General features: G+C 44.0%; 1 pseudogene; it reads left to right on the forward strand.

The window, feature by feature from the left end:
• Window positions 1–9,942: 9,942 nt before the first annotated feature.
• LOC147961113 (uncharacterized) lies at window positions 9,943–14,839 on the forward strand (annotated as a pseudogene).
• The last annotated feature ends 1,895 nt before the right edge of the window (window positions 14,840–16,734 follow it).

Consider the following 16,734-nt stretch of genomic DNA (forward strand, 5'->3'; position numbering starts at 1 on the left):
ACCGGCACTAAATTGTAGGCACTAAAGCCCCCCCCCCCCTTTAGTACCGGTTCAGCATGAACCGGTGCTAAAGGGCAAACACGTGGCACGAGCCAGCTCCGTAGGCGCGTAGGATATTAGTACCGGTTGGTAACACCAACCGCTACTAAATGTTTTGGTGTGTTTTGGTTTTATTTTTTATTTTTACTTTAATTTTGTGTTTTTAATTTAATTTAGTGATTGTTTTACATTATAATGAGTTGTTAAATCATTAGGTGATTAGTTTGACTGGATGCGTGTGGATCCTAGCTAAGTCATCAAATATATGTCATATCCATATTATATATATTTGATCACCTACGTAAGTGATCGAGGTAATATGGATATGGCATATACTTGATCACTTAGCTAGAATCCATCCAGTTAAAACTAATATGCAATTACTTTCATAAATGATATAATAACTCGTCATCATCATCATCATATTAATTAATATAAAAACTCTTGCATCATATATATCATCACCAATGGTTTTCATAGCAAAGATATCATCGAGTTCAACATGGTAATGATATTATAAGCGTTCATAACACCACAAAAGCAAATCACTCTTTGAGATTAAGTTCAGGACGAAGAACACGGACATGAGAGGACAAGTACTAAGAGCATGAACTAACTAATTAATCACTCCTGCTGCTCTCTCTTAGGTAAAATAGCATAGAACATGTATAGCTTTGCTGATTCATCATATTGGAGCATGCAGATGAACCTGTCTCCTAATGGTGGGTTGCGCTTCTGATTGCTGCCCCCTAGTATTTCTCTGTGATCGTTCATAATTTTGCTCCAGTCTTTTACTATTAAGCATTTCTCGCTATTAGAAATCCTGAATGCACTAAAGTGCATTGTAGGATATCTTGGCCGTAAGCTAACAATATTTATGGTACCTTTAGTCTCGATCCAATCAGACACAACATTCATCGGGAGTCCCTGTTGAAGAACATCGTATAGTAACATACTTAGCAATGAAGTTTAGCTTAAACAATAATATATGCAAAAGATGCACTGAGGAGAAATAGTAGAAATCTTACCATCTTTCCTAAATATATGTGACCGTAGTTCAGTACGAACACTATTGATCGCACGTTCTGAGTACTAACATTTCTAAGTGCAGGAAAGAAATTTGTCTTGACAGCATCAAGATCCTCAAGCCATGAAACATAATGACTTGTCTCCTCGCAGTTTAGTTCAGCCCCGGGACAACGGACGGTCCTGTCTACCAAGCGCCGGACATGTTTGCTTGATTTGAAGTAAGCTGTCAATATAAATTGAGATCTATTAATTATTCAACTGGTTCAAATAATCTCATATCGAAGACATAAATATGGTTGAGAAACTCACATAATGGTAGAACTGGAGGCGTCTGCACATCGACCCAGATGTCTCTATTACCTTCAATATTATCTTCTAGACGAATATCAAAGGTGATAACCATATCAGGCTCAAATGCATAAGCCTTGCATAGTGCTTGCCAAGTTTTGTATTCAAAATAGGTGTATGTGTCTGCATTGTATAATTTGATGTTGAAGGTATAACCATGCTCGGTCTTCAAGTAAACTCTTTTTACCTTCATAGTTTCGTTAGGACTGAAACCTATCTTATCCAAGACAAAAATTCTTGCATGGAAGGGGATATGCTATTAGAATAGTGAAAAATTAAAATTAAAAGGTGAAGCAAATGAAGCATAAGTCATGCTTAATTACGAAAAAAGACTTGTCGTTGTGACTTACTGTATCCACTTCAAAGTTCTCATCCAGCTTGATGCTGAAGCGTCTATAATCAACTAGAAAATTTCTGCCGCACAGGCAGCGCTGATCTTCGCAGTATTCGCACATAATGAAATCGTGTTCGTCGTCAGACGACATTCCTATGTTCATAGGTGAAACATTAAACACTTATTAGTTCTATTAATTCAACTAATTCTGTTAATTCAACTAGTTCAACTAAGCACTTACGAAGAATATACCTAATTAATTGAACTAATTCAACTAACTAGTTCAACAAATTAATTCAACTAAACTAGTTCTGTTAATTAGATAATGAAATCTCATATAACTAAATTAAATATATATCTAACATATAATTTATATCTAATATCTAACATATATGTTCATATATAGGTGAAACATTAAACACTTACTAGTTCTATTAATTCAACTAAATAAACTAGTTCTATTAGTTCAACTAAGGATTTACTAAAAATAAACTAGTTTTATTAATTTCTTACTAAAATAAAGTAGGTAATTCTATATAGTAATATTTTGATTAGATCATCAAATCTCATATACCTAAATTTTTTTACTAAAAATAAACTTGTTCTATTAATTCTCATACTAAAAATAAACTAGTTATGTTAATTCAACTAGTTCAAATCTCATATATATACCTAATTAATATCTAGCTATACTAATTTAACTAGTTCAACTTATTCTAACATTATTATCTACGCAATTTATCTAACGTTAATCTAAACAAGAGAAAATAGAATAAGTAAAAACAATGTGTGTGTGTATGTGTGTGTGTGGTGTGTGTGTGTGTGTGTCTCTGTGTGTGTTTGTGTGTGTGTGTGGTGTGTGTGTGTGTGTCTCTATGTGTGTGTGTACGACCGGGGCGCGGCGGCGTACGGGCGGCGGTGGGCGACGACGGGGGGACGGGCGCGGCGGGCGAGAGGCGGCGGCGACGTACGGGCGCGGCGGGGGCGACGGGTCGGGCGGCCGATGACGGCGACGACGGGTGGCGGGGGCGATGGCGGCGACGGCGGCGACAGGTACGGGGGCGACGGCGGTGACGACGACGACGGGCGGCGGGGGTGGCGAGGGCGGCGCGCGATGGGGCGACGAGCGCGGCGAGAAGTTTGGATCGAGAAGAACTACTGGTGGGCGAAACTGATTTTTTCATAGATTCCATATATATAGGAGGGGTCTTTAGTGCCGGTTGGAGCCACCAACCGGCACTAAAGGCCTATTTTCGCCAGGCCAAGGGGCGGAAAACGGTCCCTTTAGTACCGGTTCGTGCCACGAACCGGTACTAAAGACCCCCCCTTTAGTACCGGTTGGAGCCACCAACCGGTACTAAAGGTTGTGCGCTGCCACCGGCGGTGCACAATGTTTAGTCCCACCTCGCCGAGCGAAGGGCAGCCGCACTGGTTTATAAACCCAGCCGCGGCTGCTCCTTTGAGCTTCTCTATATACCAGGCTTCTGGCCTAATTAATTAGGGCGCGCTGCCCTGTGAGCCTGCTGGCCCTTCTGGGCCTGCATTTGCACACCCTAAGTCTGGCAGGCCCACTGAGCAGCGCGCCAACAAATTTTTTATATAGTTTTTTCTTTTTTGCATTATTTATTTTCTTCTATTTATTTTTTAATAGTGTTTTATATAGTTTTTTATAAGTTTAAAAAACATTGAAGTGGCCGTGTAACAGATGAGTTCTCTCGTCCGAAACCCTGATACTCCGAAAGAGTTTGTCCAGTTTGTACACGAAGTGCATCCAGTTTTTGCCGTGACCCTCTCTACTCTTTCGCGCATGCTATGCGGGTGATATGATGATACCATGCCAAGTTTCAACATTTTCAGGATTCATTTTGTAGTGATTTTCAATTTCACGATCATTTAGCTCTCTAAACAATTAGGTAAATGACCGAAAAACAACAAATGATGTCAGAACATGTTGAAAATTGATGACGTCGCTTTGAATGCTGCATACTGAACACAAAAAAAGTCTGGAGTTCAAATAAGTTTAAAAAATATTGAAGTGGCCGTGTAACAGATGAGTTCTCGTCCGAAACCCTGATACTCCGAAAGAGTTCGTCCAGTTTGTACACGAAGTGCGTCCAGTTTTTGCCGTGACCCTCTCTACTCTTTCGCGCATGCTATGCGGGTGATATGATGATACAATGCCAAGTTTCAACATTTTCAGAATTCATTTTGTACTGATTTTCAATTTCACGGTCATTTAGCTCTCTAAACAATTAGGTAAATGACCGAAAAACAACAAATGATGTCAGAACATGTTGGAAATTGATGATGTCGTTTTGAATGCTGCATACTGAACACAAAAAAAGTCCGGAGTTCAAATAAGTTTAAAAAACATTGAAGTGGCCGTGTAACAGATGAGTTCTTGTCCGAAACCCTGATACTCCGAAAGAGTTTGTCCAGTTTGTACACGAAGTGCGTCTAGTTTTTGCCGTGGCCCTCTCTACTCTTTCGCGCATGCTATGCGGGTGATATGATGATTCCATGGCAAGTTTCAACATTTTCAGGATTCATTTTGTACTGATTTTCAATTTCACGGTCATTTAGCTCTCTAAACAATTAGGTAAATGACCAAAAAACAAAAAATAATGTCAGAACATGTTGGAAATTGATGACGTCGCTTTGAATGCTGCATACTGAACACAAAAGAAGTCCGGAGTTCAAGTAAGTTATTAAAAATAAAAAAGAGGTGCAATGCTGGTTAATTTGATTCAAACCATTCGGAATAGTGTAGACTGCACTGCACATAGCTCAGTGCAATCTATACTAGTCCGTAAGGCTTGAAGCTAATCAACATGCAGGTGAGCATTGCAACTCTTCATCATTGTCTGTGCACTCACGGCTTATAAACCGCTCATATTCCCTCTCTCTTGGCGATGTGAGACTAAAAATCAGCTTACAAAGAAACTCTAGTACCGGTTCATGACATGAACCGGTACTAAAGGTCTTCGTGGGGCCCGAGCCTGACCCTAGCCTGACACAGCCTCATTAGTACCGGTTCGTGGCATGAACCGGTACTAAAGGTTGCCCACGAACCGGTACTAATGATGTCCGCCCGCCTAGCCGTTGGAACCGACACTAATGGTCACATTAGTGCCGGCTCAAATTCAAACTGGCACTAATGTGCTTCACATTTGACCCTTTTTCTACTAGTGAAATGGTGAGATGGGGGAGAGAGAACTCGTAAGAAAAGGCTTGTCTTCTCTTATTTAAGATAAGACAAGAGATGATCTCTAAGCACAATTTGTCTCACCATGTTTTAAGGAATTGCTAATTATTGAAGATTAGGCTAAGATATAATTCATTGTAGACATATTTTTTGTCATCTCTAAATTACATGTAAGATTTAAGATAAGACTGTCTTATCAACCATTGTACATGCCGTAAGGAACGACGAACAAGCAGATTGGAAACGAAACTACCGTGCGTACATTGTGGACTCGCTCGTTGTCGTGCATATTGCTTCCAGACTCTTTATCTTTCACGTGGGCTATTTTCTCTTTTCTCGTTGGCTTTTTTATAGGAGAAACTCCGTGAGCACCGCGCGTTTGAATCGGGGCTCGAACTCGGGTCGGCTGGTAGCAACCTACGGGCTAACCCTTGTTAGGGGTAACGAGATCGTTAGAGGAGGGTGGGGGGGGGGGGGTCCCCTTAGAATCGTCCCAGTCATACTAGTGTCTTCAGTCAATGCACTATATTTATCCTATTGTTATATTTTGCACAGGGTAAAGTATTTCCTGAGCACCCGTGAAAAAGGACTCGCCACACTTGCCTTTGAAAACTAATGGTCAGCTGAGTCATATATGTCATTGGGTGTGAAACTCGGGAGACACTTTGCCAATTTTTTTTTGGCGTGTATGCACCCGGTAAAGTTCGAAATTTCAATACTGAATGAGCACTAAAGCTTGTTTGTGACTATGCGTTGGAGTCCTGCACTAGAGGGTACTCATGTAAAGACAACGGTGACAATAATATGGGAAAAGTGCACTAGGCAATGCTCCATTGAAGCAAAAGCTAACACCAATCTCATAAAAATAAAAGATGGTACATCATGCTATAGACTATGTCGATCACATTACCATAGAATACACGTCGAGAACACTAGGTTGAAATTAATTAGTGGCGTGCTACTAAAACTAATAACAAGAACATGGGTAATTTTGAAGGTACAAATTTAGTGCAAAGAAATGATAATGCTTATACAAAATCAACTGCACATGCCTCTCGTCCTGTCTTCGTCCTCGCCGTTGGCCAAGGCAGGTCATCTCCCCGCGCAGCTGGCAGGAGCAGCCAGTGACTCCGCCCATCGCTATTCACTCTCACTAGTCAGGCCTCCTCGCACCTCACTGCATGCTCGTCCTTCTGAAGACTGGTGAATAACCATCATCAAATGCCCGTCAACCCTGCAACCATTTCTAATTAATACAACTGCCGATTCATGCGGGGCGAGAAAGTCAAAGGCCAGGGTGCCATGTTTCAGATCTGTTCATCGACAGAAGGAGAGGACAATCCGATCGTGGACAGGAGCAGAGGAAGCAGGAGAGCAAAGGGGGTCCGTGAGGAGGCGCACTGGCGGAGCCTCTTGGAGGCCAAACGTTTTGGCACATGCCATCAGTGAAGTATGTTGACTTTAAATATTGTTTTTTTAATAAAAAAAGAGGCACGTTGATTGATCTCTGTTATTAATGGAGTAGGTGGTAGTCTCGTTTTCAGGGTTTTTTTGTCTCACCTTTCATGGTTTTTTTGGTACCTCCTCCCACCTTTGCAGGTTTTTTTCGTCCCCTCTGCCCACTTCATCGGTTTATTTTCCTGTCACTCTCTCACACAACGAAAGAAATCTGAACAGATCAGAACTTTCCATGCTGACGCAAGTTATTTAGTAATGTAGAATCAATGCCGAACAATTTCTAAAGATCAAATCTAAATTAATTAATATTACCTTAAATCACTCAATCACATTAATTAGAAAACAAATATTTGAAATTCAAAAAAATCGCTCAATTACATTAACCTTACCTTAACTCACGGATGTGACTAGTAAAGCCATAATTTGCCATGCTCTGATTTTAGTGTGACTACAAAAAACCACTTTTAGATGTGACTAGTAAAGCCACAATTTGCCATGCTCTGGTTTTTTATGTGACTAGAAGAACCCACTTTTAGATGTGACTAGAAAATAAAGTAAAAAATGCCATGAAAACAAAAGACAAAATAACATTATAGTAAACAATCAATAGATTTCCATTTAGTTATTTTTTCATGCGATGTGGCCAAAATATTGTACTAAACACAAAAAAACCATTCAAAATAATTGCAATGCTTTGTAAAAATATAATTGCCATGGTCTGGGGGGGAAATTGCCATGTAGTATGGCAAAACTATGCCATTTGACTCAAGTTGCCATGGTTCGTAAAAAAATACTTGCTATGGTGGAGGGGGAAAATGCCATGAAGTATGGCAAATACATTCCATGTGATATGGCAATTTTGTACTCCACAAAATAAATACCCATGGCAAAAACAAACAGGGTTTGCTTATGAAACAGACTAAATTTTCATGAATCATCCAATAAGAATTTCCATGATTAACTAAAACTATATTCGCCATGTTGCATGAAAAATAAATTTTCCATGATGTGCTAACTAAAATTGTCATGCTGCATGAAATAAATTTCATGTAGTGGCGGACGAGCACCTCTCTCCGGAGCAGCCCAACGTCAGATTCGGTGGATTCCACCGGCCATGCCCCTAGGTCGACGCACCATCCGCCACAACAACCACCACCCTCCGTGCACACAACAGGGGGGTGATGGAGCCAGCTCGCCGGAACAGAAACTCCGAAGACCGTCAGCTCACTTACTCTCTTTGGCGTGTGTAAACAGGCAGCAGTGTACCATGTTTTTCGACAAGCTAAGGCTACGCTTGCACTTTCACACAGCTGCTTATCCCGACGCCTCCCAAGCCGGACTAATGAACAGGGCAACATGCCGCCATGAGATATTACTAGTCTCAACTTCTTGGTTGTAAGGCCGAACGTCTGAAGTTTGTGTGTATTAGAAGTTTAGAACTACCATGGTTTGAGAATAAATGGATGTAAACGATGGGTGTGGCTTGCATAAGTAAGCAGGGCAAGTGGAAGGTAGGCAAATAAATAGGGGTAGTCAACTTGTACTTCAAATATAAGCTCTGAAGGAGGAAATGTTGATGTGGGGAATTGTTATGAGTGAAGGAGGGAATGAACGCAATACATGCATAGATATAAAGGTGCATGAACCAGTGCCGCACCGAGGCAGTCCAATGACCAATCGGATCGATGGATGTCAAAACAACTGGATTGTCACTCATAGAAAAATATAATTATTATGCTACATGATATGAGGCAATTAAGTTTTTTTACGGAAAAACTTTCAATCTATTCATCTTCAATCATGGCAGTACAACGAACACCAGAAATAAAAATTACATCCAGATCCGTAAACCATCTAGCTACGACTACAAGCGCTGAAGCGAGCCGAAGGCGCGCCTTCGCTATCACCCCTCCATCGCCGGAGTTGGGCACAACTTGTTGTAGTAGACAGTCGGGAAGTCGGCGTGCTAAGGCCCCATAGGACCAGCGCACCAGAACAACAACCGCCGCCGATGAAGAATAACGTAGGTTGGAAGGATTCTGCCCGAAGACACACGAACGTAGATGAACAACGACGAGATCCGGGCAAATCCACCAAAGATAGGTCCGCCGGAGACACACTTCCACACGCCCACGAACGATGCTAGATGCACCGCTGGAATGGGGGCTAGGCGGGGAGACCTTTTCCAACTTCAGGGAGCCGCCACCGTCTCGCCTTCCTGACCAGAACACAAACCCTAACAAGACAGGAAAAAACGACTGAAAACGGAGCCCTCCCGCCGGCCCTTGGCAGGATCTACCGCGCCCCCATGGCCCTAGGGCCATCGGAGACGAGGCGGACCTGCGGCGGCGTCAGCGAGAGGCAGAAACCCTAGCTTTCTTTCTTGGAGGAGGAGGAGCGAAGAGTATAGCAACTAATCGAGGCAATTAAGTTTGGTTGAAATTAACTTCAGTTGCCCTTGCTAAAATGAATAAGCAATACCTGAAAATATTATTGACTAAATTTAAGATCTTTTAGATTACTCGTGATCTAAAAGATCTTATGTTAGTTTATAGAGGAGTACTATTCATTGGTAATTGCTAAGTATGACCGTTGCTCATGTCAAACTATTTCTTTGATGCTCAGTGGTTGCTTGCTTTATAAGCAACTAATATTCTTATTGACTAGTATTAGGTTCTAGATAAGCATTGCTCATCAAGAAATTATATCAGGACATAAAAGATTTCTATCTTGGAAGTTGTTTATCTGCACGGGATAATCCTTTGTGGGAATGGGTATGCCTGAACTTACATTTGTTGGCATTTTGAACAATGTATTGTTTAATGTCGAGTTGTATGTAGCTAAGTAAATATGTAAATCCTAGAGGACTAAAGTGTAAGAATCACAATAATAAGAGAAGAGGGCCTGCTCGAATAGAGCCGAAGGTCCTGGAGTTTTTCCCCATGTTCTTCCTGTCAAATCCCTAGAACTCAAATCCGATTATCTCCAAATCTCAACATGGCATCGGAGCAGGTTGATCCTGCATGATCTCGCTGCGGCTTGGTCAAGCACGGTGCGGTGTTTCCGTGATTCGTGGCTGGAGCTAGCGCCGCTTGTGTTGTCGTCGCCGTCATCGGTTGCGAGGTGCCGTAGAGCGCCGTTCTCGTCTGCGAGGTGCCGTAGAGCGCCGTCGTGGCCGTCGTTGCATCACTGCGTCGTCGCCGACTTAGTTTTGTTCTGGAAGTTGCGGCAAGGACTGCAGCTACCACCAATCTGATGTATCCCGTCGCCGAACGGTGCGTCTGTGCTGTCATTGAAAAATTGCTTGGTGCTGCTATGTCTTCATTGAGCTGTCTCTATCCAAGAAGCTAGCTAGCTAGCTAGCTAGCTGGATGTCCAATTGATGCAAGGTTAGGTTATTCCACGCGATTTGGCTCAGGTGTGCACTACAAGTACAGTTCATCCTTTGTTTGCTGTCAGTATAAGTGTGTTGTGTTTTTCTAGAACCTGACTGTGTTGTGAACTAGTGATTTGGTTGTGACTTGATTGTATGGGAGATAAAAGTAAAGACAAGATGGGAGACGCCAGTGTAGACAACTTATGTGAGAGTATGCAGAAGTTATTTGCCCAGCTTGTTGAGCAATCCCAACAAAAATCTAAAGGAACCATCACTTTGGAGCCTAACCTGGTTAGGCTTTCTGGACCTGGAAATTATTGCAGTTAGTCACGACATGCTACTCTGATTTTAGGCTCTCATGGCCTCAAACATTTTTTGAATGACACTTATGTGAAACCAGATGATAAACTGGAGTTGGAGCAATGGGAACAGAATGAGCAGCGTGTTATGGTGTGGTTGTTGGGGTTGATGGAGCCTTCAGTTCGTGAGTAGGTTGAGAACCTACACACTGCAGCAGAAGTGTGGAAGGAAATTGGACAGCAACTCTCTGGCAAAACAAACAAGATGCAAGTGACAAGGGTGCTCCATGAGATGAGAAATCTTAAACAAGGCGAGATGTCTATAACAGATTATGCCAGTGAACTGAAAAGGTTATACAGAGACCTTGAGTTTTTTCGTCCTTTCAAGTGTAATGATCCAAAATACTTGGCTCTTCTTCGTGAATGGTTTCAGCCCATTCCTTGTTCAAACTTTTCTAGAAGGGCTAAACAAAGAGTTTGATCTTCGAAGATAAATGATCTATTCCGCTCCAGATTGGCCCACCCTTGATGAGGTTGTATCTAGTGTTCTTGAAGAGGAGATTCGGTTATCAAACCACGTCATGACCCCACATGCAAGTGCTGACACTCGTGTTGCTCTCTCTTCACATGCTCATGCTACATCTTTTGTTTCTTCTAACAATGATCAAGCAAATTCTACTAAGTTTGAGTACAGGAGGAAACCAGAGGTAGCATGTGATCACATCAAGCAAACTGGCCACATAAAGAAGAATTGTTTTGACCTGATTGGATATCCACCTGGGTGGCAACAACGACATGGCCGGCTCAAGTTTGGTGATGCCCGAGGGAAGAAGCAAGATCATGTGCATCTCGCTTCATCCACAAGTGAATTATCAGCGGCAACTGCACAAGCTCTCAAGGAATTTAAATCAAAACTCTTAGCTGCATCCAATGAAGCTCATGTTGGCTCTGTGTCCAGTTACCATGCATCTCAAGGTGTGAACTACTCGCATCATCCAATTAAATCTGCATATTCTCCTTGGATAATAGATTCTAGAGCTACTAACCATATGACAGGTTCCCCTAAGGAGTTCTCTTCTTATATTCCTAGATCAGGAAAAGATAGGGTTCGTATAGCTGATGGATCCTCAGCCGCTATAATGGGGAGTGGACCTATTAGCTGTACACCTTCTTTATCTTTAACCCTAGTTTTACATATTCCAGATTAACCAGTAAATCTTCTCTCTGTTAGTTCAATTACGAACTCGCTTAATTGTAGAGCTTGGTTTGAACCTTTCTTTTGTGTCTGCCAGGAACTAAAGACAGGGAAGGTACTTGGGACTGGCACCGAGCGTGATGGTCTGTACTACCTCGACAATGTTGCAGCCCCGCTTGCACTTGCTGCATGTACCTCATCCACAGATGAGTTGCTATTACTCGACCGCAGACTTGGCCATTTGTCTTTCCATGTTTTATCTCATGTATTTCCCTCTTTGTTTGCTTCTTGCTACAAGGATAAGCTTTTATGTGATGCATGTGAACTTGCTAAGCATACAAGGGCCACGTATCCTACTAGTAGTGAAAGAAGTCAAACTCCCTTTGAGATTATTCACTCGGATGTTTGGGGACCTTCTGTCACAACCTCTCTTTTGGGAGAACCTTGGTTTGTAACATTGATTGATGGTTTTAGTCGATGTACCTGGCTTTACCTACTCAAACAAAAATGTGATGTTTTCTCCGCATTCAAAGATTTCTACGCTTTGGTCTGCAACCAATATAATGCAAAGGTGAATTTTTTTCGTTCAGACAATGGCACTGAGTATGTTAATAATGATTTTGATTATTTTCTCTCCTCCAATGGCATTATACACCAAACAACATGTGTTGATACTCCTTCTCAAAATGGTGTCGCTGAACGTAAAAATAGACATTTGTTGGAGGTTGCACGTTCTCTCATGTTTACAATGCATGTGCCAAAGTTTCTTTGGGTGAGGCAGTTAAAACAACAGCATATTTGATAAGCCTTATGCCCTCACACATTCTGGATTTTAAAACCCTAATTGAATGTTTGAGTGGTTCGAATCCTTTTATTTTGCCACCAAAAGTTTTTGGATGTGTTTGTTTTGTACACGATTATAGAAATTCAGTAGGAAAACTTGATCCTCATGTTGTTTGTTGTATTTATGTTGGGTATTCTCCCACTCAGAAAGGCTATCGCTGTTGGCGCCCAGCTGAGCGGCCGTTTTTTGTGAGCATGGATGACTTTTTGTGAAAATGGTTCATTTTATCCCCCTACCTTTGGTGCATGCCATCCTTCTTCCTCTACCACTCCTATTTCTAGGATTGGTCGAGAGGGGGAGCATGTTGTTGGTAGAGATGTTATTATTCGTTCCATCCCTGTTCCTTCACTTGGCGACACACATCAATATGGGCCAGGTACACAGGGGGAGGAAAACACAAACACGATGAACCCGGGTGAGAATAATAGCAACTCCTGTGTTCAAGAGGGGCATGAACCTGACATGTCATCTACTGAACATGTTGTACAACCCATCACTCCGGTGTCTCCAGATTCCATGTCACCGTCCCCTAATTCAGTGATACAAGACACACTAGAGCAAGGCACTGAACCCTCTACTGTAATACTAAACCTTCCTATTGTTCATGATCTTCCTATTGCTCTACGTAAGCCTGTTAGACATCTAGTTACACCACCACATCTAAAGGATTATGGTGGCCACAAACATGACATCGCCAAGTTCATCTCCTATGATAATTGTAATCCTTTGTTCAAAAGTCTTATTGCTTCCCTTGACTCTATATCCATACCCAAAGACTGGAGATAGGCCATGCAGGACACTAAGTGGAAAACAACAATGATCGAGGAAATGAAAGCTTTGGAGAAAAATAGAACTTGGGAGCTTGTGACGATGCCAATGGGTAAAGAGCCGGTGGGCTATAAGTGGGTGCACACGGTCAAGCAAAATCCTGACGGTAAAGTGGAATGGTACAAAGCTCGCCTAGTAGCGAAGGGATATACCCAAACATATGGGATTGACTATGATGAGACATTCGCATCGGTTGCAAAATGAACTCGGTAAGAACTCTAATAGCATGTGCAGCAAACCTTGGGTGGGACTTATTCCAACTAGATGTGAAGAATGCATTCTTGCATGGTGATCTTCAAGAGGAAATATATATATATGAAAATTCCACCTGGTTTTAGCACTGCTCAAACTAAAGGTAAAGTCCTACGCTTAAATCGATCCTTGTATGGCATGAAGCAATCCCCGCGCGCTTGGTTTGATCGTTTTCGGCGAGCAATGCTCCGAATGGGTTATAACCAAAGCAATGCGGATCACACTTTGTTCTATAAACGTAATGCAAGGAATGTTGCTATTTTAATAGTTTATGTTGATGATATTGTTATCACCGGGGATGACTCTGAAGAGATTGCTTGGTTAAAATTCCAATTGGCACAAGAGTTTGAGGTCAAAGACTTGGGGCTACTTTGATAGTTTCTTGGGATTGAAGTCTCTCGTAGCTCAAAGGGAATTTATCTCTCTCAAAGAAAATATGTCTTAGATTTGCTCTCAAAGACCGGATTGTCTGGGTGTCGCTCGACTCCTACCCCAATTGAGCAAAATCATCGTCTTCATGATGGAGATGGAGGGCTTGTTGATCGAGAGCGCTATCAAAGACTTGTTGGGTGGTTAATTTATCTATCTCACACCCGTCCAGATATTGCTTTTGTTGTAAGTGTTGTAAGTCAGGTCATGCATGATCCTCAAACTCATCATATGGATGTTGTTGTTCGAATAATTTTGTAACGACCGGATAATTAGGCTACAGTAAAACTCTCCTAATGATGCCATGTCATCTTTGATTACTGTTGCTAAACTTTCGTTACTTCAAACCGATTCAAAAATCAATTCAAAAAAAATGGTAGACAACAAAAGTTTTTGAAAGTTGAAACAAAAATGTTCGGACAGTGCCAAAAATGGCATAGGTAGTTATGGTGTAGAAGACACAATTTTACAAAATACCTAAATGCCCTAAACTAAATAAAACAGAAAAGGAAAAAATAAATAAAAGAAAAGGAAATACAAAAACAAAAAAGAAAAAAAAGAAAAGGAGAAAGCCCCCCTTGGGCCTCAACCCACTAGGCCGCCAGGCCGGCCCACCCCGCACCCATAAACCCCCACTCCCCCAGTACCCATCGACACCCCCACTCCCTCTGCGCAAAATATCTCCTCCCCTCTCCCGATTGGATCGGGATCGAGGAGGAGACCGCTCGCCTCCGCCTCGCCCTCACCTGACGCCGCCCGGAGCTTCCGCGCCGGACCACCTCGCCGGCCTGCCCCTCTCCGTCGAATCGTCCCCGTCACCCTCCTCGTCCCCCACTGCCGCGTGCCCTACACCCCCTATGAGGCCTTCCTCCTTCTCTGCCTTCACCCACAGCGCGCGTGCTCCCCTCGCCTGCGCACGCCCATGCCCGGTGCTGCGCCCCAGCGGCACTGCCACTCCGGCGCACCCCTCTCCCCGCCCGCGGCCTCTGCTCCTCACGCCGCCCTGCAGTCATGCACGCGCGCGCCCACGCGGCCACAGCCGCGGCCCCGCTCGCCCACGTCTCGCCCGCGCCCGCGTCGTCCCACGCGCTCGCCCTTGCGCCGGCCCGCGCCGCTCTCTGCCTGCTCTGCTCCTGTGCTGCTTCCCCTGCTGCGGCCCCGTATGCCTCCCGCTCGCGCACGGGACGCCCTGCGCGCCCCTGACCTCACTCGCTGCCCGCCGGTCTCGGCTCGCTGTCGCTGGCCCGCCACGCTGACCGCCCCTCGCCGGCTCTGCCTTGCTGCTGCGTTGCGCCTGCTGCCGCCGGCAGCTCATCCCGGCCGTCCCGCGTCCCGCCTCCCACCTCTGTCCCACTGCGCTGACGCGTCGGCGTGCTCTCCGGCCCGCGTGCACCCCACTTGCCTCCCCCACTGCCCTGCATCGCCGACGCCGCCGCCCTTCGCCGGCACCGCCCCATTCCGGCCACCCTCGCCGCGGTCTCAGTTGTCGCCCGGCGCCGGCGCCCGTCTACGCCGCTCGACCCGCTCCAGGGATGGGTGCTCGCATCGCCCAGTGCCCGCTAACCGCGTGCCCGATAGGCCCCTGTAGGCCACTCACATTGGGGCCCCGCCTAGAACGAAAATGATTTTTTTAAAAAAGAGAAAAATATATAAATAAATAATTAATTAAAATAATTAATTAATTAATTAATTAAGTTAATTAATCCTATTTAATTAATCTAATCAATTTGTTAAGTTAATTAAACCCTAATTAGACTAAACAGTCAATGACGAACGGGACCCACCTGTCAGTTTGACCAGGTCAACTGCTGATGTCATGTTGACGTCAGCAAACACTGTTCTGGATAATGTTGATTTAATTAATTAAATAAATCCTAAAGATGATTTAAATCTTTTAAAATTAATATAAAATAAACCATAGCTCGGATGGAAAAACTTTGTACATGAAAGTTTCTCAGTCCGGATACGCAGCCCGTTCATCCGCCACGCATCCCTAGCATAGCGAACACGCAACTTTCCCCCTCTGATTCGTCTGTCCGAAAACGCGAAACACTGGGGATATTTTCTCGGATGCTTCCCCCTTCACCGGTACCACCTCTTACCGCGTTAGGGCACACCTAGCATCATGCTTTGTCATGTCATGCATCGTCGTGCATTTGTTGGCATTATATTTATTGTTTCTCCCCCCTCTTCTCTCGCTAGACACCGAGACCGACGCCGCCGCTACCCAGTACGACTACGGTGTTGACGACCCCTCTCTCTTGCCAGAGCAACCAGGCAAGCCCCCCCTTTGATCACCAGATATCGCCTATTCTTCTCTCTACTGCTTGCATTAGAGTAGTGTAGCATGTTACTGCTTTCTGTTAATCCTATTCTGATGCATAGCCTGTCATTGTTGCTCCAGCTGTTGATACCTTACCTGCGATCCTAATGCTTAGTATAGGATGCTAGTTTATCATCAGTGGCCCTACATTCTTGTCCGTCTGCCATGCTGTACTATCGGGCCGTGATCACTCGGGAGGTGATCATGGGTATATACTATATACTTTATACATGATACATGTGATGACAAAAGACGGGTCGGCTCGAGGAGTACCCGCGGTTGATTCATGAATTGGGGGCTAGAAGGACATACTTTCCTGACAGCCCTCTATGTGGATCTTTGTGGCGAAGCAACAGGACAGGTTGAGACCACCTAGGAGAGAGGTGGGCCTGGCCCTGGTCAGAGTTCGCGGTTATTTCAAGATAACATGTTTAATGAGATCTTGGTATTTGATCTGAGTCTGGCTACTGGCCTATACGCACTAACCATCTACGCGGGGACAGTTATGGGCACTCAACGTCGTGGTATCAGCCGAAGCCTTCGTGACGTCAGCGACTGAGCGGCGCGCGCCAGATTGGACCGTAAGCCTGCTCTTGTATTAAGGGGGCTAGTTCTACTTCCGGCCTCGTTCGCAACGTGCAAGTGTGCAACAGGCGTTCGGCCCAGACCCTTGCGCCATAGGATTTAGACCAGCGTGTTGACCTCTCTGTTGTGCCTAGATAGGGCTGCGACGTGTTGATCTTGCGAGGCCGGGCATGACCCAGAAAAGTGTGTC

Source organism: Triticum urartu, chromosome 7A, assembly GCF_056163025.1.
Source record: "Triticum urartu cultivar PI428250 chromosome 7A, HENAU_Tu73, whole genome shotgun sequence".
NCBI classification, from domain to species: domain Eukaryota; kingdom Viridiplantae; phylum Streptophyta; class Magnoliopsida; order Poales; family Poaceae; genus Triticum; species Triticum urartu.